The sequence below is a fragment of the Monodon monoceros genome, unplaced genomic scaffold, assembly GCF_005190385.1.
Source record: "Monodon monoceros isolate NGI ecotype Baffin Bay Population unplaced genomic scaffold, NGI_Narwhal_1 Super_Scaffold_7, whole genome shotgun sequence".
In the NCBI taxonomy this organism is placed as follows: Eukaryota; Metazoa; Chordata; class Mammalia; order Artiodactyla; family Monodontidae; genus Monodon; species Monodon monoceros.
In genome coordinates, this window is record NW_021703784.1 from 10,468,572 (window position 1) to 10,488,831 (window position 20,260).

Sequence of the window (20,260 nt, forward strand, 5' to 3'; positions counted from 1 at the left end):
AAAAATGATGCCAGGACATCAAAAACAAATTGTTTTCCTTTCTATAACCTGAGGTGGGGTGATGGGAAGTTCTCATCTGAGAAGGGACAGGAGAATTTCCTGGGTTTCCATCATGAGTTTAGTATGAGAATAACTACGTGCAAATATATGAAGGATGCATACTTTTCGGTGGGCAAAACCAAAATCATTCATCCATGTCCACAAAGACCAGTTTAGAGAAATTGAAGCTAGTTTTAGCACAGAACTTAATGGCTAAAAGGGTAGATAAAGACAGAAATTAGTTACTAAGAGGAATCATGATTTTCTTTTTCCCCAAAGAACTTAAAAATCTGTGTAGGCTCCATCTTGGATAACCTAGGTGCCCTTCTACCTGGAGACAGGATTCAGCAGGAATGATTCTCATGGGCACAGAGGATCCTGGGAAAGTCTTCCTTCCTCCCTGTCTCAGGACTTGTTTATACAGTGTATAGGCTTTATACTACGAATGAACCTTCATTTCACTTGTTTGACAATTTCTCATTGCCCAGTGGCCAACTCACTTGTTCCTTTTGGCTGATTGCAGAAGGGCTGCAATCCCTTGAGAGGAGAAAAACAATGAGAGGGCAGAGACCCAACCCAGCTTCCTCCAGCTTTAGTCCACTTCATTTGAGGAGTCTATGACTCATCCCTGAGTCCCCCCTACCCCCAAGCAACTTCCATCAACTCATAGTCCCCAAATGTGTTGTTGAACATTTTCTTTAGTGGTGCCATCTTGTTCTGAGATTACAGGGAATGCCGATTTTATTAGAGTTCTTTCAACAAACTCGTTTAATTGTTGCTGCCCTTTGGCAAGTGCTGAGTCACTCTCAGTGCTTCATAGCATTCCAGGAACACCTCATCCTTCTAACTTTCCTTTTTTTTTTTTTTTTTTATGTCTTCCTTTTGTTTGGTTTAGACCAAGCCTCTCCTCTTTTTTCCCCAACAGACTTGTCTTTGGAAAAGACTCAGAAGAGCCAGTAAACTTAGCTTCTTCAGTTCTGCTTCTCATGTGAGTATAATTTATATTTCTAACTATTATGCAAGTGTCATTAAACAGCATATTTCCCCAGGTTTTTGTGGAAGAACTGCTTGTTTGATCTTTGCGACGCTAGCACTCTTTTAGAATTAACCACGGAAAAACTTGATGACACTTCCGTGCTTCTTGTAAAATTCATCTTCGGGGTAATTTTATGGTGTGTGTTTTCCCCCTTGAAAGTTTTAAAGAGCTGGATTTCTCTCTCTTTACAGAGTGTTCTAGCAGCTGTGTCTCATTTGCTTTTGCAAGGGCATTGGAAGAAATTGCTATTTTGGAAACTCCTTAACATATGGGATAATTGTGTACAGCACTTTACAGTTTGCATAGTGCTTGCCCATTATTTTACCTAGTCATTTCTCATAGAAGCCCAGGACATATTATTTACATTTTCCAAAAAGAGAAATAGAGGTCCTGAATAAATAGCAGGAGCTTGGCAGGACGATTTATCTCACTCTGGAATTAATCAATAGATTAAAATCTCTTCCTTCAGATCCTTTAATACCCATGACCAGAAAGCCTCATGCTTTTAGACCAACACACCCACTATGCATCTGAGGAATATGTGGTCCACTAGCTTTAGGTCTGCCCTAACAAAAAGCTGTCTGAGTGATCGGACGTTGGGAACTGTGCTGTTGAACTGCTTTTATGAAAAGTGATGCAGTGGATGGCTAAAAGCACTGGTTCCAGGGTCACGCTGCCTGGGTTTAAATCCAAGTTCCAACCTTTATCAGCTGTGTGACACTGGATGAATTACTTGACCTTTCTCAGCCTCATTTTTCTTATCTGTAAAGTGGGAATATTACTTGCTCCTTCTTGGAATTATTGTGAGGCTGAATTGACCGAATTCATGTAAAGCTCTAAGCATTGCACCTAGCACAGAGTAAGCCCTGAGGAAATGTTAGCTGTTACCATGCTGTGATTCAAAAGGTGGCTCTCTGGGTCATTTTTTCTGAGATTCATTTAAGTTGATTTGTTTCATGAAATTACACAAATGGCTCAGTCAAGACCGGAGATAGTTGGCAGTCGTAAGAGGTGGTTGGTGGGGTAGACAGACCTTATACTAGTACTTCCTCTGCTCTTAAGAGCTGTGATCATCATAACTTCTCAGTCTCTCTGTCATTCTCTTTAAAGCACAAAGCTGCAATGCTGTTCCTCCCAAATAATACGGGATTTTGACAAAGAGTCCTATTCACTAGTACCCACTGTATTTCATCCTAGTACTTTTGAAATGGTAGCACACAAAAAAGACAAAAGATGACATTGGTTTTCTTACAGTTCCAGGCAGAAGTAAGGTATAGAGGAAATAGCAGGGATCTGCCTAGTTGCAAATGTTCTCTTGTTGGAAGACAGAAGACTGAGTCCCACGTCTGCCTCAGGTTTGCTGGGTATACTGGGCAGAGCACTTTGCTTCTCTGTGCCTCAGTTTCCCCAACTACAAAGAGGAATTGTAATACCCACAGGATGATCAACCTGTCCCCCATTTGCTGGGACTTTCCCACGGCAAGTGCCGCATCCCCAGAACCTCCTCAATCCTGGGGAGACCGGGATGGTGGGTCACCCTGAATATCTGCCTCTCATCTTACTGGGGTCACCATAAGGGCAGTGGATATGAATGTGCTTTGAAATTTCACGGGCTGAACAGTATAGGCAACCCAGATCTGAACACCTAAGTTCCCAGAATAGTGCTGTGGGTTATTGGAAGAAAAACATGATAATATAGTATATCGTTTCTTAAGAAAGAATATCATACTTTTGGGCTTCCCCGGTGGCGCAGTGGTTGAGAGTCCGCCTGCCGATGCAGGGGACACGGGTTCGTGCCCCGGTCCGGGAAGATCCCACATGCCGCGGAGCGGCTGGGCCCGTGAGCCATGGCCGCTGAGCCTGCGCGTCCGGAGCCTGTGCTCCGCAATGGGAAGAGGCCACAACAGCGAGAGGCCCGCGTACCGCAAAAAAAAAGAATATCATACTTTAATTCTTGGTACATATTTTATAAACTGCTTAGAAATATATGATGTGACTGGCAAATTCCACTAATGTATACATCATGTTTTACATCATTCTTAAATGTTTAAATACATGTAATTGAAAGTATACAAAGGCGTATTCATATAAAACAGGACAATTACTTTCACATCACTACAAAGATAATTTGCATTGGAAAAATCTCCTTTGAAACATCTTTACTGCCTGGAAAGTTCAGTTTTGCACCCAAGGCATATTTTTGAAAGGATTACCATTTACAATAAATGGATTAGTGATTTGTCTTCGAAAGCTTCAAAGGAAAACAAGATAGTCTGGGGAAGATAATGTAACTGACCATCTATTTGGTATTTGCAAAAGAAGTACACACCAAAGGATAATAGTCTATTACTGGGAAGTAACTTGAGGCAGCAGCATCAGTGTTTAAAAGATGTGCAAAAAAAAAAAATTTTTTTTTTTTTTTGGCTGCATTGGGTCTTAGTTGCGGCAAGTGGGATCTTTGCTGAGGCACGTGGGATCTTTTGTTGCGCGGGCTCTTTGTTGTGGTGTGCGGGCTTCTCTCTAGTTGTGGCATGCGGGCTTTTCTCTTCTCTAGTTGTGGTGCACAGGCTCCAGAGAGCATGGGCTCTTTAGCCTGTGGCACATGGGCTCTAGTTGAGGCGCGCGAGCTCAGTAGTTGTGGCACGCAGGCTTAGTTGCCCCGCAGCATGTGGGATCTTAGTTCCATGACCAGGGATCAAACCCATGTCCCCTGCATTGGAAGGTGGATTCTTTACCACTGGACCACCAGGGAAGTCCCAAGATGTGCAGAAATATTAACTGAAGTACACACTCAGGAATTAGAGTAGTTTCCCCAAGATGATTCATTTAGTTTTCTTTCATATCATATAGAGAATGCACTTGAGTGGAACTTCAAAATGTACAAGTATGCATTTGTTTGGAAATTCAGAGTTTTTTTGATGGACTTTTATTTGTGTTTTACCTAGAGGCATCCAACCAGAATTCAAGCCAGTGTAAAGTCTGTAAGTGAGGCTTTTTGTAGACATGAATAACAATATAAATAATACAATAATATGTATTAGTAAACACAGTGATATATATTAGTAGAAGCATAAAAACAAGTTCAGTCAAACTCAGTTGCTTACATTAATAGAGAAAAGTAATATTTATCTTAAAAGTTAGACTTCTAAAATATAACAGCTTGTTTTCTGCTTGGCTTTTAAAATGGAACATGTAAACCTCTAAAAAGATATTAAGATACTTGAAGACCCTGAACGTGTCACAGAGTTTTTCTTTATGTACCCCAGAGGACCTACTGCAGCCTTGGGTACGTGACAGATGCTCAGTAAAATCTTGTTAACTTATATTGAGTGTTCTATGTACTAATAATAATTCAAAATAACATAAGAAACCGGAGTGAAAAGGGCATGGTCTACCATTCCACGTTCAAATTTTTCCCAAGGAATGAACTACTTTGCCTCTCAGACAGAAGCAAAGAACTCATTCAAAAGCAGAGCTGAAGGCTGATGGAGTTATTGTTGTTTATAATTCCCTGGACAGAGGAGTAATTCTGTTGGCTTCAAAGGCCTTTTCTTCTACCTTCCATCACGACATGCTCGTGCAGGAAGAAGCCTTCATCCTATTCCTACATTTTACAAATGGAAACCCAGAGGAGGGAACAATGTGCCCCCAGGTCAGATTCAGACCTTCCCAGATATTTGTTAACCTGAATTTAATTTTTCCAAATTTCACCAAACAGCTGTAGGGACTTTTCTTGGCCCCTTTTTAGTCCAGGAGACTCCCTCCTCCCTCTTCCTTGCCCTCCCATCCATTATTATCCCAATGCCGCTGCTCCTTAAACAACTCCACCGCCTTCTGTCACTTTCAATGGCATCTTGTTTGCTCTCAGACAACACACTTGAACCTCGCCTCCAAGGTCTCAAGCTAAAGGAATCTTCTCGATTACCCGAAGTGGAATATAAATTGAAAGGCCATTCCTGCATTTCTTCTTAGGCCTGCAGCCTTGGAAACAGTGATGCATAGCTCCGGGCTTGTAATGATTACCCTCAAGCTTCAGTAGTGCGAGTCAAGGCTTTGCTTTATGCTTAATTTAGCTTGAGAGCAAGCTGAAACTTGTGAGGACAGACATAAGTTGGAACAAACCGAGGTCATAGCTTGAGCAGAACCTCCAAGAAAATAGATTGCCTGTGGCTCTTAGGGAGCATCCTTTCCCCAACAGTAGTGAGCATCCTTTCCCCAACAGTAGTGAGGCAGACCGAAAGCAGAAAAATGACAGTCTCCTTTGAGGGGCATATGAGGGCACAAAGATTTTTCAAAACTCAGCCCCACAGAGAGGAAATCTGCTTGATATTTATTCAGGCCCCTTTCTTTTAAATCTTGATTACCCTTGGCTCAGCTAGGTGCTAAAATTTATGCACCAGCGACAGGTGATTCTTACGTAAGGATGGCATCTTGGGTGTGATAAATTTGGTCTTGAGACATCTCAGCTCGCTTGCTGCAGACGGCAGTGTCATGATGGCAGAGTTAGAGAGTGGTGTCCTGCTGGGCTGTGGGCTGCCTGTGAAATGGCTACTCAGTTCAGAACTGTCTGAGCCAATTCCTTGAGCCTCAAGGTCATGACCAAGGGGCTCAGCCCAACTATAGGGTTGATATTCATTCTAGCAACGTTCTTTCCTGCCCCCTTAGACACTCCTGCTGACTCACTCCTACTCAAAAGTCCAACAAGAATCAGGTAATCTGTGTTCTTTGTGAATAGCTTTGTAATTTGAGGTCTTTGTCTGTTGTGATTAACCGTTGTTAGGCGTGAACTCATCGTTTGTAAGGAATTGCGTATACTCCAGAATTTGCATCAACCTGGTTGGTTTGGCCAAAGAGGTATTTTTACCCACTACATCCCCGTCGGGTCCTGCAACTTTCAGGGCACAGGTTCTTAGCCTTTGTTTTGAGGACTCTGGAAATCCCCCCAAAATGCACACACACACACACAAATTGTAAACATACATGTCTCTTTTTAGGGAGACCAGCTTTTCATAAAATTATCATAGAAGTCTGAGATCCAACAAGTAGTAAGAGTCAATATTGTAGCTGAAGGAAATGTTCTGGAGCATCCTTTGTCCTTTTCAAGTAGATTTCCCACTTTGAATTTTAGATGGAACTTGATCAGAGGGTGGCCACATCAGGCAAGCTCTGGAGTCACATAGCCTTGATTCTGGCTTAGACCCTGGCTCTACATTTCCTGACTGTGCGAGCTTAGACATGCCACTTCTGTATGCCTCACATCCTCGTTTAGACAACAGATAAAACGGGGAAGATATCACCTACTTTGTTATGCTATTGTGGGAATTAAATGAGAATATCTATAAATCTTGTGGTGTACCTGGCACTTGTTTACTGTTCAATCAACTGTAGCTAGCAGTGGTAGGAGTCGCGTGGAACTCACGTCTCTAGAGCATGTGGGGTGATGCCCAATGTCATGTGTCTTCTACCTTGCTGCAGTTTAAACCTGTATCCTGTCTCTATCTAATCACTGAGTCGTCAGCTGCCATTTCATGTTCTTCATAAGCATCAACACGGTTTACCCGCCACTCTTAAGAAATGTCACATTCCCGTCCTCTAGCACACCTCTTATGGGAAAAAGAGTGGTACTAACTGGCATTAAACTCCTGGAATCCCATTTTACAAGTGTTCCTTTCTTCAGAAAAATCACAGTTTACTAATTTTAACGATTCTTCAAAAGGGGATATATAATGTATATTTTAGCTAGGGACAGTTTTTTCTTACCTTTATGAGCAATAACTTACTTCATCTTCCAGCACATAGTGAGTACTGGTCAATATTTGCTGAATGAATGAAAAAGAAAATCTTAACAAACTAAAAACAAGGGACGTATGCATGAGAACATTAGTTCTTTTCCTAGTCATTCTCTCGTCCATCCTTATTCCCCCGTACTTCTTCTCTAAAGACCCCCACAAGCATGACTCACCTTGGAAACTACGGAAGAGGATGTGGCTCTATTTGAGGACATGTATCATCCTGGTATCATATGCTGCTTTTCATTGTGGGATTCGAGCCCAACAGTATCCAATCTCAGTCTCTCTTTTTAAAATTTATATTTCTGTAGCAAGTGTAAAATCATCCTAAATGGGGAACCCCATTTTTTTTTATACTAGAGATGACAGTTCTTTGAGATTGGCCAAAAAGAATTTTTGAAGAGAGAATGCACTCAGTAAAAAAGCTGTGTTTATGAAACTGTCATGCGAGCTAAATGTGATGCACAGGAAAAACAGGATGGTAAATTTCACTCTGCACCCATGAGATCTATATCTCAACTCCATGGATAAATACTATTCAAGGGTATGTAAAAATTCCTTCTGTATATATGCATTTTTGTTGGTCTAGCTCATCGCCTAATCCACAGAAGTTACTTAATAAATATTTGTTGAATGGATGGATTCATATTATATTTTTATTATGATATAAATAACTTATTTATATCATTCCAATAAGGAAAGTATAGTAGTTCTCCATGTAATATCTTTATGGACATATATTTCTAAAGCTCAGCTGACTGATAAACCATTAAAACGAAGTATCTTCTACACCTCTTTTCTATGACAGATAGAAATTTTAGAGAAGATGGGTGTAAGGCTGTTGAGTGTGCGTGCATTGCTGTTCAGCGTGTTAGCAGTGGAGTTTCGCCATTCCACCCGTTCAGATAGAACAATACTTAAGAAGCCAACAGCAGTCTTGTGGGCGTGCCCCCTTCCCTGTTTCTCTCAACCTTACATTTTTCACAAGAGAAATAATAAGCAGAATCAGAATGGCGCTGGCCTGCCTGACTTAGGGCTCAGACCATGTAAGTGCAGCAGCACATTTAGCAAGAAGTCTCTGGAGCCTCTTGTCACAGGTGGGGAGACTTACCTGAGAAGTTAGGGGCAAGGTAGCTGTGTGGCCGGAAGAGCTCCCTCTAGCAGCCAGTTTCCTCGTGAGGCGTAATTGCATCTGCGTCATTGGCATCCGGAAGGCAGTGGTCATGTGGGAGAACCGTAGAAATAGGGAGGTCACGAGAGTAAAAGGTAATGAAACAGAAAGACATTATCCCCCAAAGGAACTGCATCTTTCTTTCCTCTTTCCTTTATTGCTACCCCAAGCTCTGTGTTCACCTTTGATTACTCAGAACTCTATCTCAGGTGTGTTTTCCCACATCCCCACCGATGCTGCTCTTTCATCCTCCTAGTCTTACAAAAGCACCTAAGCAAACACATGGCATCGGTCCTTCCTTACCTTACATTTCTTTTAGGGATTGAGAAAAAGTACTCAACATTTATCGGGCATCTATAGGGGCCAGGTAATTTTACTCACTCTCCAACTCAGCAGGTTTTAGATGAGGAAAAATAAGTATGAGGAAGTTAAGTAACTTATCCAGAGCTGCCACCTAAGTGGTGAAACTGGGTTTGAAACCCTTGGCTGTCAAGCCTCTGCATTTCTCCATGGAGCTCCTCAGGACAGATGGAAAATCCCGAGAAACTGAATACAAGGATATGCTTGGGGATATAGAGCATTCAGTTCGAAGATTTACGTTTTTACTTCCTTGAATTTCTTCTTTACACAGACTCACACAGAGAGGCTCTCATTTGTGTACCCGTTTATGTGAGTTTAAGCCTTCTCCCATCTTCCTACTCAGACAACAGCAAAGGTTCCATTTCACAGTTGTGGAGATCAGGGTCTATGACTGCGCTTCTGGTGTCGGGCAGACCAAGACTGTCATGGGAGGTGAAAAAGTAGAAGAGGGGTGTATCGTGGTGCCAGACCAAAGAGTTGTGTGTGACCAAATACTGGAGCACTTTGGTTTTCCTCTTGCCCATGTTGGTGTTCGGAGTCATCGTGCTTGAGTTTGAATTTAACTCAATAATATAACCCATTTGGGGGTTCCTTTTTCTTTTTTTTTTTTTTTTTTTTGGCGGTACGCGGGCCTCTCACTGCTGTGGCCTCTCCCATTGCGGAGCACAGGCTCCGGACGCACAGGCTCAGCGGCCACGGCTCACGGGCCCAGCCGCTCCGCGGCACGTGGGATCCTCCCAGACCGGGGCACGAACCCGCGTCCCCTGCATTGGCAGGCGGACTCTCAACCACTGCGCCACCAGGGAAGCCCTGGGGGTTCCTTTTTCAAGTAGCTTCATTCATTGGTGAAGTGCCTGTGCTCCTGTCTTGATAATCTCTCACATTCCTTCCTCCTCAACCTCACTCCCTGCCACTCTTCTCTACTGAGTTTGAATCCCTGGTACAGGATAGTACACTGAATGCCAGCTGTAAGTCAACAGGTATCTCTGTGAAAATCAGGAAAAACAAAAGCTTACCACTTCCCAGTACTTGTTAAAACATCCCGAAACAGGGCTTCCCTGGTGGCGCAGTGGTTGAGAGTCCGCCTGCCGATGCAGGGGACGCGGGTTCGTGCCCCGGTCCGGGAGGATCCCACATGCCGCGGAGCGGCTGGGCCCGTGAGCCATGGCCGCTGAGCCTGCGCGTCCAGAGCCTGTGCTCCGTGACGGGAGAGGCCACAGCAGTGAGAGGCCCGCGTGCCACAAAAAAACAAAAAAAATCCCGAAACAGCTTGTGGACTGGTGCCAAGGTCAAGGAGGTCAGCCCACACTTGTGATCAGTCAAATGGGAATGTTGGGGTTTCTTGGCTGGATGCGTGTCAATATCACTGTGTACAGAAGATGTCTGTCTGCTGTACCAGCGTTTGCCATCACACTAAACCATCAGTTTAAAGACTGACTAATGTCCTGAGCACATTTGTCTTTACAAGAAGTTCCTTGCTTCAGGGGCAGATGAATTTTTGTCTATGATTCTTTGGTCTCCTGTTTCCTTTCCTGGTCTCTCCCTGATCACCTCCTGTCTCCTTCATGCCTCTCTGCACCTCTGCACGAGGAATTGTACTCTCTCCTTGCCCGTTGGCAACATCAGCGTACATGCAATGCCTTGTAACCATCTGTCTTCCCTGCTAAAGTGGATATTCCACGCAGACCTGTTTTCCCACTCATATATAATTCATCTGCCAAGTACATGGCTTGCATAAACTAGGCATTCAATAAATGTTTGTTGAATGAATGCAAGATAGAATGAATAGACACGCACAGTAGTTTATTTTGCTGCGTGTTTGGCTTCACTGAACCATTTGGATTTTTTTCTTTTCAGTGTCATTCATTCTTACTGCCTTTCTGCCTTCCTCAGTCAATATTTATTGAGAGTCTTTGCTGTGTCAGGCACTGGGCTGTATGTCAGCATGAGTGAGACATGGTCCCTACCTCCTTGGAAGGTCCAGAGTGGGTTGTACTGATTATGTTGGTTCTGAGTCAGGCAGCCATACTTGATGAATCACCAGCCGCGGGGAGTGGAGCCTTGAAGTGGCTGTTTGTGGGAGGATGCAGAGGAGGAAGACATTATCCCGACCTTGAGACTCTCACAGCTCATAGGGTAGTGAACAAATAAAGACGTGAAATATATAGGATAATATATGCCCAGCAGTAGGAAATGGTGCGGTACAAGAGAAATGGCTGGGGTGTCCTGCAGAGGTAAAGTAATAAGTTTTTCTCCCTGGTACAAAATCTCCTTGATACCTTATACAGTACATAATTTATATAACAAATATTTTTTCTGTACTACTATGTGCTTGACATTATGCCAGGGCTGGGCACATGGCAAGGCAAAGGAAAAGCGTGAAACTTGCTTCTAGGAAGGTGCAAGCCAAAACACAAAATGGAAGTAAGGATGAGTGAGCAGAAGTGAGAGTGAGAGAGAAGAAAGAAGGGATGGGGATGGGAAGAAAGAGACCAAATCTGAGAGCTCCTGGTCAGTCCCCTTCTTTTAGGTCCAAAGAATTCCAAAGATGGGGGCTTTAAACTCAGGAATGTTAGCTTTCTCCCTTAGAAATTTTTTTTCGAGAAAGAGCTTGACACTTTTGAGGGGACAGAATGTGAATTAAAAAAAATAGAAATATGAGAAATGTCTAAATAACTCCAGCAGTCTAAGTTATTGGAGGCTAGCTTATTTCCAGGTGACTTAACTCTGACCTAAGATTTCCAAAGAATTTTCAGATTTAGCCATCTCTACTATCGATAAACTATCAACCATTTAAACAACGTTTTAAGTCTGTTTCTACTTTCACAATGACTATGATCATTAGATCTTGTGTTCATTTAGTGCATATTTGGGGGTTTTGTTGTTTGTTTTTTTAACTTTCTATTTCATGTTGGAATAGAGTCGATTAGCAATGTTGTGATAGTTTCAGGTGTACAGCAAAGTGATTCAGTTATATATGTACGTGTATCTATTCTTCTTCAAATTCTTTTCCCGCTTAGCTTGTTACAGAATATTGAGCAGAGTTCCCTGTGTTGTACAGTAGGTCCTCATTGGTTCTCCATTTTAAATATAGCAGTGTGTACATGTCAATCCCAAACTCCCTAACTATCCCTTCTCCCCACCCTGCCCTCCCTGGTAACCGTAAGTTCATTCTCTGAGTCTGTGAGTCTGTTTCTGTTTTGTAAATAAGTTCTTTTGTATCATTTCTTTTTAGATTCTGCATATAAGCGGTATCATACGATATTTCTCTTTCCCTGTCTGACTTACTTCACTCAGTATGACAATCTCTAGGTCCATCTGTGTTACAGCAAATGACATTATTTCATTCAGGTGCATATTTATTTGGTACTTACCATTGTGCCAGGCAGCGTCCTAGGCCCTAGGAATCCATCAGCCCCTACTCATTGACCCTGTGCTGGCATCGATAATTTTGACTTTCCTTTTATAAGGTATATTTCAAGAAGCCTCTGGAAGGGTCTTTAGACTATTTTTTGTTAAAAGGATTCATCATGCATGTGTGTGATTTGGTTGTAATCATTAAAGGGAATATGGAGCAGAGCTGAATAACATAGAAACTCTAAAATGAAAACAATTTGAGAATTTCCAAAAGCATGCCCCCTTGAATAATCCTGAATTAACACTCTATCAGGCTCCCGTGAGGAAGGCAAGAGAGGCTCAAAGGACAGTTACCCTCTGTACTATCACAGGAAGAAGGGTGGTTTCTTTTAAACGTTGACCTAATGCTTAATATGCCTTGGGCACAAGGCTAGAGACTTCACATGCATTATTTCATTCAGTTCTCCCAATAACCTTGTGGAATGGGTCTTCTTATTAACCCCATTTTATGGGTAAGGCAGTTGGCGCTCTGAGTGACTAAGGCAGTCACCCGAGACAATACCCCTAATAAAGAGGACAGAGAACACTTAAATCCAGATTCAGTGACTTCCAACACTTGCCTTAGGTAGAAATCTCTTTCCGAATATTCTTATTATGACTTAGAGCCATTTCTTGGTGAGTCTAAGAAGCTCTTCTCTCTCTGAAGACTGAAGGAGGGATTAATTTGGTGTTGGATTTTGTCTTCTAAAAACCTTTGGGATTTCTTAGAGGATGCTATCACCTGCCGTTTCTTGGCCTGCCACACATAGCACATGCTAGAGGGCCCCTCTTCAACTCAGCTGTCTCTGCTCTTGGCTTTTAATTTTCATGAAAATGACTGGACACATTCCTCTTATTCCACTCATACCCAAGGCCAGAGAGACATTCTACTGGCTTTTGTCAGTAATATTTCCTAACAGTTGTTATCAGTATCTGTTCCAGGGTCTTCATTCCACCTTCCCTTTCTTGTGTGTGTTTGTTATATTATTTCTTATAGTAATTACATTATGTTAATATATTACAATTATAACACAAATATATTAAAATTCAAAAATTGTATATTTTAATCATTAAGAACCAATGCTCAGAGAATGTCCTTACCAGTTGGTTTTAGTAATTAAAGAATATAAGGCACAAGAACAAATAACAAGTAGCTTCTGAATTTGAGAAGTATCCAAATGGTAGCCCAGGGACCCAAAGGCAGCTCATACCAGGTCTGAACAGTCCATCTTATATGGCTCAGGTACAGGACTGCCTAAAGGCAGGGAACTGGATTAATCACGGTCATAGAATTTTACAAGTTAAAGGAGCATTTGCCATCCAACCTCTGCATTGTACAGAAGGAACTGAATTCTGGAAAGGTTAGTGGTTTGCCCAGAGTCAAACAGGAAGGTAGAACAGCATCTAAAGCAGTGATTCTCAGACTTTTTAATCTATAGATAAAAAGGAGATTGTTACAATACAGATTCTTGAATCACAGTCCCAGAGAATCTGATTCAGATTCTCATACAGGAATCTGTATGATTAATAAGCCTCCTGGGTGATTTGGTGGCTGGTGGTCCTGAGACCACACTTTTAAGGAACACTGCTCTGGAATCTAGGCCTCATGACTCTCAGTCCAGTTTCTTCCCAAAGGACTAGGCTGCCTCCCCACATTAAAAAACATTCCAGGGCTTCCCTGGTGATGCAGTGCTTGAGAGTCCGCCTGCCGATGCAGGGGACGCGGGTTCGTGCCCCGGTCCGGGAAGATCCCACATGCCGCGGAGCGGCTGGGCCCGTGAGCCATGGCCGCTGAGCCTGCGCGTCCAGAGCCTGTGCTCCGCAACGGGAGAGGCCACAACAGTGAGAGGCCCGCGTACCGCAAAAAAAAAAACAAGCAAAAAAAACCATTCCAAACAAGACATAAGACTCTTGGTGATTCACATTAGGGCTCTTCTTTCCGAACTCAACAATTAATTCCTGAAAGCATCACTCATTGAGTAGTTTTCTTTCACTCACTCCATCAGCCCCTCTGATGTGCCAGGTGCTAGAGATACAAAGATTAAAACACAACTCCACCTCCAAGGAATCCATCCACAGCAGGAGTTGTAGCTACCATTTCCTGAGCCCGTTATTTTATTTTATTTTTTGACCGGGCCACGTGGCATGTAAGATCTTAGTTCCCCAACCAGGGATCAAACTGACGTCCCCTGCATTGGAAGCGAGGAGTCTTAACCACTGGACCACCAGGGAAGTCCTGTGAGCCCATTAGTTATCCATCCTTCATAGAGCTTATCTCATTCCTTACGTTTAGGTAAGCCTGTACAGAATAACAACATGATCTGGGAGTTGTTTGTATATATAGAATCATGCATATTCTCTGAAACTTGTTCTTCACCCTTAATACATATTTGAAGTATTTCTCTCTGTTCTTTATATATGCTAGTCTTTATAATGGCTACAGAGTATTTTCCAATATTGATGTATGTAACCATCCCCATATAGGCGGATATTAAATTGCTTCTCTTGTCTCCTATTGCAAATAGTGCCATGATGGATTCCAAAGTAAGTCTTTTTATCCCCATTTTACAGAGGAGGAGATAGAAGAAAGTTGGTTACCTTGTCCAAGGTCTCACAATGGCAGAATTAGGATTCAAACTGAGGCTTGTCTGTCTCAAAGACCACAGAGTTACTTCCTTTTCACTATTACACCTTTTAGTAATTGCAGTAGAATGGGGTAAGTGCTGGACGAGGTGGGTACTGTTGGACTCCTAAAACCCAGCTGCTGATAGGACCTCGGGGTCTTCAGGGAAATGATGTTTGAGCAGAATTTAGGAGTCTTCTGGGCAGAGGGAGAAAGCCAGCCTAGAAGGAGATATAGGTTTATTGCAAAATAATCAGTCACACGTTATCACCTACTAAAGGAAACCTATAATACACGCTTGTGGGGAGATTCACAGCAAAAAAGACGTGATATTCGCACACTGGGACCTTACAGCATGATGGTGTGTGTGTGTGTGTGTGTGTGTGTGTGTGTGTGTGTGTGTGTGTGTGTGTGTGAGAAAATACTAGAACAACAAACTAGTGAGCATGGTATAAATAAACACCCACCTCATTTGGCAGCCTCGTCAGAGCCCTGGAAATGAGTGGGCCATGGGGTCCTGTCTGCAAGGCGGGTCAAAGAAACGTGCCCTCTTAATAACTCGGTTTCTTCCTCTGAAATGAAGGAAGTACTGTCTAGTCCCTGCCTACTTGTCAGGGATGTTGCAAAGCTTGGTTAATTTCTGTAAACGTTTTGAGCTCCTCCAAGGTGTGTGTTCTATAAATAGGAAGTATTAGTAGCAGCCATCAGAACCCAGATGAAACTGAACTGCAGTTCTCTGAGAAAAAACCAGAAATGCCCACAAAGCCTAAAGCCCACCCTGGGTCCGTCACGTTGACCCTCCTTTAAAAGGGAGCCTGGGTCTCGCATAGGGCGTCGCCGGAGCTCTCAAGTGTGAAAATTCAGGAGACTCGCTGGATTTTCTAACATTTAATTTCCCAGCTGATCACTGTGATTTAAGAGCCCATCTGGCACGGCCCATTGGTGAGGTACGTGTGTGCAGGGAAGTGGGACTCTAGTAAAGGCAGAGATCTAACGGAGAAAAAGAACACGCAGAGTGCAGCCAGGCCATGTTGGAGCCCTTGGCTAAGATGTTTAAATAGCAATTTCATCGTATTAGTGTTAGTGAGGCCAATAGGCCATATGTTGTAAGAAAGGCAGTTAGGGTGCCCGCGTTTCTCTTACTCAGGGCTCTTATGTTCTCTTAGTGAGGATTTGGTGGTGCCTTTGTCTGCCAGGGGCCTAGGGGGAGCCGTGAACAAGCTCAGGAGAAAATCCAGCTCTGGGTTTCAGCAGCAACATATGAACATCTCTACCCGCAAACTCATGGGAACTAAGCAGGTGCTGGGAGACGCACACCTACACTCCCGCCCAGGGATAGTGGGGATCGTTTAGGACAGGGGGTGCCCTGGAGCTCATGGTCCCCTTACTCTCATTCCCCGCAAAGAGCGGGGGATGGAGGAAGCCATATGTCAGCGCTCATATCCTCATGGCCCCTTCGGCGTAACTGCAGTTCCAAATCAAGCCACAGGCAAGTGGATCTCATAAGCACTAATAGGACTTACAGATGTGCAGAAACCGACGTTGTGATGCTCAGCTGAACTCCTGGATGGAATTTCTCGTAATTTTCCAGTACCCAGGGGATCCTATGTAAACCTGGTCCAGACAGAGTTTTTATTGTATCTTATTTCTGAGCTCCAACCGGGCCTTCCCTCTGGAGGTCAAGCCTCTCGGTCTTGAAAATTCCGATCTGAAAGGTAGAGTCTCCTGATTCCTGTGGTCACCACCTCTGCTGGGGCTCCAGGTCCACAAGGAAAAGTCATCAGCGACTTGGTCTTAATCCTTCACTGCCTGTGCACAGGTCACTGAAAAACATCTGGCAGCCCCGACCCTTCGTGTCCGTTTGCCAAATGTATTGAGGCGGGGAAGAACTGGCGAGTCCATCTGTGGTCCTCTGTGGTGACGGAGGGATGGGCTAGGTAAAGGTCTGACTTTGGGAGGACCTGTGAGCCCTGTCCATGTTGCTCAGTCAGAAGGATCGCTGACCTCTCTTCCCTGGTTGGAAGATTTGCACCTTTACAGGCTGTGAGGCTGAGTTCTTGGGGCTGAGGCTAGGAAAACGTCCTCTCTCACACCTCAGAAATGTGAAAATAAAGTTGGCGCCCCTACGGGTTGGAATCAATACCTAATTCCCTTTGGGAGATTCCCACCCTGCCTCTTGGGAAGGTGGATTCCATAGCCCACAGTGTGGAGTTTGGCAGAGAAAGATCGGTAGGAGTGAGGAAGTCTTTGATGTGGTCCCCTTAGGCTTCTGCTTCTGGAAAGGGACTTTTCCTTTAATTACTTGGACCACAGACAAAAGTTTCACCTTCTTGAAGGGATAGACGTCCATTAGCGAACCTATGAAATACAGTGAGACCTCGTTTACAATGATGGAGCTTCCTCAGGGCCTAAGGATGTCTGGTGGACTCTGTGGCTGAGTGCCCTGAAGAAAGGGCAAGTCTCCTGATTTCAGGTCCTGTTTCGTCACAGATGTCTAACCTCGTAGCAGCAGGGAGCTTGGCCAAGTCAATGAGGTAGGAGGGAAAACATCCATATCTCAACGTTGTCTTCTCCTTGCCCCTGTTTGCCCTCACCTAGCGCCAGGAACCTTCCAAGCTTCCCAGGAGAAATGGTAATGCCAGTCTGGACCAGCTGCATTGCCCAGAGAGAGGTCTTTGTTATAAAATGCACCATCGCACATAGATTCTGCGGAGAACTAAATTAGGATAAATGGATTTGGCATCCCGGGCTGCACAGAAATTGCTCTTTGTCATGATTTTCCTTGCCTTCAACAGAGACTTACCTGTCAGGAGGTTTGCATCTCTCAGTGATTGAGGGAAGAGGATGGGAATTGTTTTGCCATTTTTTCTACCTTATTCTAGTAACTTAGAGAGTACTCTAAAGATTGTGTGAATAAAATATGTAAGACCTATTACATATGAGATAAAAATTCAACCTGAATTCCTTTTTTATTAGCTAGAATGTCCAGAAATAATATAATAATAACAATTATACTTTACAGGAATTAAAAACTTTATCACATAGAGCCTGCTGAATAGCTAGCTCTTCCCATTGTCACAAGGAAGACAATGCAAGAGGATTTGGGGGTCAGTCAGGAGTGGCAAATACTTAGTATATGTTTCGTCATCATCCTCCTTCTCCCAGGGCAGTGATAACTTACTAACGCTTGGGAAACTCTTTCCTACTGCGATCAGGCAGGATTTTAGCATCCTTCTCGGTTTGTACTCCAGACACCTTCTACCAGTCAGTCAGAATTGGCACAAGGGGTTTCATTCTTAAAAAATAAAGATAGAAAAAGGTGTCATCTTGAGTTTTTCATGGCATCATTAAAATGTTTCAAGAAGGGATTTTGGACTAGATCTGTGGCTTTTGCCAGCCTTTTCTGTTTACCAATCATTTAGACGGGATTCAAGACTCGACTTTCCACTCACCCCACCCATTCTTGTCTGCCACCCCAAAAATATCACACCAAAAGAAATGGGAAATATGATCGTGCTTTTATGAGCCATCCATGAGGTGATGTCTGGTCCATATTAAATGTCAGAAATAAATTATTTATGTGAGAAGAAAACACAGAGGTGTCATTATATTATGGATATTAATCCTACCCAAGAAGAGCAGCTTAACCACCTTGAGTCCCCCTGAGGGACACTAGGAGTTTTTCAGTTATCCTTTAATAACCACCCGCCTTGGGAATATATAGAAAATATGTCAACATTTTTCATAGGACACTGTACATTTGATGCCCTCTCTTCAAATCTTGAACTCATCCTCTCCTCGTTCCTGCCCCGTGTGTGAAAACAAATAAAAATTCAGCAAGCACTAACAATTACACAGGGAAATGGATAGACTTTAGTCTGGGTGTAGATATGCTAAAAGCATTTTGTAGACTCAGGTGACCTGTTGTCTGTCACTCCCGATCAGAGCTCTAGGACCACACAGTTGGATTGGCTTGACTAGAACACACTGCTAGAGACCTTTCTCAAACTTAGTTGACCTCTGACATCAACCTCCTATATGAGTGTTTGGTGGTTTATTCTTTGGGGTTTACCAAGATGGCAGCTGCTAGAGTACATGTGGCCTAGGTCTCCTGTATTGGGGGATTATATGTGATACAAATGCCTGACTAACAAGTAAAGCAGAGTGAGAGAAGGGGCACCATGAAATTCCTTCAGCCTGACCTAGGACCCTCTCACCAGTTTCGGGGCAGGGAGGAGAGTCTTAATTCTGATGCTGTCATTACAATAATATATGAGCTTTGGAAAGACGCTTAACTTTCCTCTCTGTCAGCTCTCTACCACAACATGGAGTAATAATATCAACTAGACTTACTGATGTGTAGAGTATTTTGCAATCTGAAGCATTAGCTCATGTAAGATGGAGAGGCCAAACATTCTGTTCCTTACCCTGTGTGCAGAGTGTAAGACTGAATTTCAGGGTGGACTAGGGAAGGTCAGTTTACAAAACGTGAAAAAGATGTGGTCTTTGACCTCAAGGCTAGAGGTGAGAGATTTGGATGACAAGTGTGTGTGTGTGTGTGTGTATACATATATTTGTATATAGGTGTGTGTGTGTTTATATACACGCGTACAGATATGTACGTATAGCCATGTTAAATTAGAAGCTGCATTACTTTATACTTTGAGAGGTGTCTCTGGGCGGCATTTTAGTTTGCCAGCCACTGTTAATATGGCTGTTTTTCTTTCTGCCTCTCAAAGGACAGACTCCTTAAAGATTTTCCAATATGATGTGAAAACCCATATTTTTATCTGAATTGACTTTGTACGCATCTGATGCAGTCTTTCTTCCAGACTAGCCTGGCTGTGTTGATCATTTGTTTACTGGTATCTTTCCTTTTTCCACAAAGGACTGGCAGGGTTGGAGGGAGGGCAGGTGGTGCTGTAATAAGAGGTATCTAACATGTTTTCTGTTCTTTGGGGCATTTGAGAAAGCAGTAAGCCAACTTATAAAGGAAAGCACTTCTTTGGCAATCTAGACAGAAGAGAATCCTTCACTGCAGGACTAGGTGTTCCGTTGATCTTGTAAATTAGTTCTTCCTGTCTTTGATGCTCTAGGATCATGCAGCGTCCTAGCAAATATGTCTTCCCATTAGGGCAAGACAGTCCTCTTGTTTCCAGCAGGCAGGACAAATAGCCAACAGGCGACAAGGCAGGGTTTCCTGGGGTTTGGGCTACTGCAGCTTCCTGGACAAATGAAAAAAATGCAGGTGTCACTGCCCTGCCCCCAGGCCAGGCGGGTCACAGGGCAATTGCCCAGTTGCCCGCTGGGAGAGGCCCACCCTGCTCTTTTCCCTGCACGTTCATTTTTCATGTTGATTGAGTCATGATGCCTCTGTGGCACAGAACATCTGAGGATATGCCTCGTAGGGAAAAGGTCAGAAAGGACGCCAACGATCTCCCCTTCCCTAAAATCTAGGGCTCACTTGCATGGAGTCGTTTGTAAAGGATGGGCCAGCAGGGCTCGTTGCAGGGCTCTGTCTTTCTCTGCGAGTGGCAGGAGCAAGCCCTCCATCTTGCTAGCTTCAGGGTTGCCTGGCTGCCTTATTTCAACGGAGGCAGCACGGCTTGCTGTAGCTTTGAAGTGTGAAAGCCAAATACAGGTTGGCAAAGGGAAGAGATGGAAGCTGCATAGCCTTCTTGGAGCGCGAAGGCACACACTCAGCTCTGCGCACCAAATGCAGGAACTTCTCCCATCTCCTTAGCAATTCCTTATCCCATGGGCACCCCTGAGAACTGTGATTGAAAACAGCAGCGGGCCTGGTTGGTTGCCCCTCACTGGGGCTCTTCGGCTGTAGCTGGTGGGCA

At 43.6% G+C, this 20,260-nt stretch overlaps 1 long non-coding RNA gene across 1 annotated transcript in view; it reads left to right on the forward strand.

The window, feature by feature from the left end:
• Positions 1-977: 977 nt before the first annotated feature.
• LOC114886924 overlaps positions 978-20,260 on the forward strand; it is a 42,276-nt gene continuing 22,993 nt past the window's right edge. The window contains exon 1 of the long non-coding RNA XR_003791450.1: positions 978-1,027. This is a non-coding gene — a long non-coding RNA (uncharacterized LOC114886924). The remainder of the gene's footprint in view (positions 1,028-20,260) is intronic.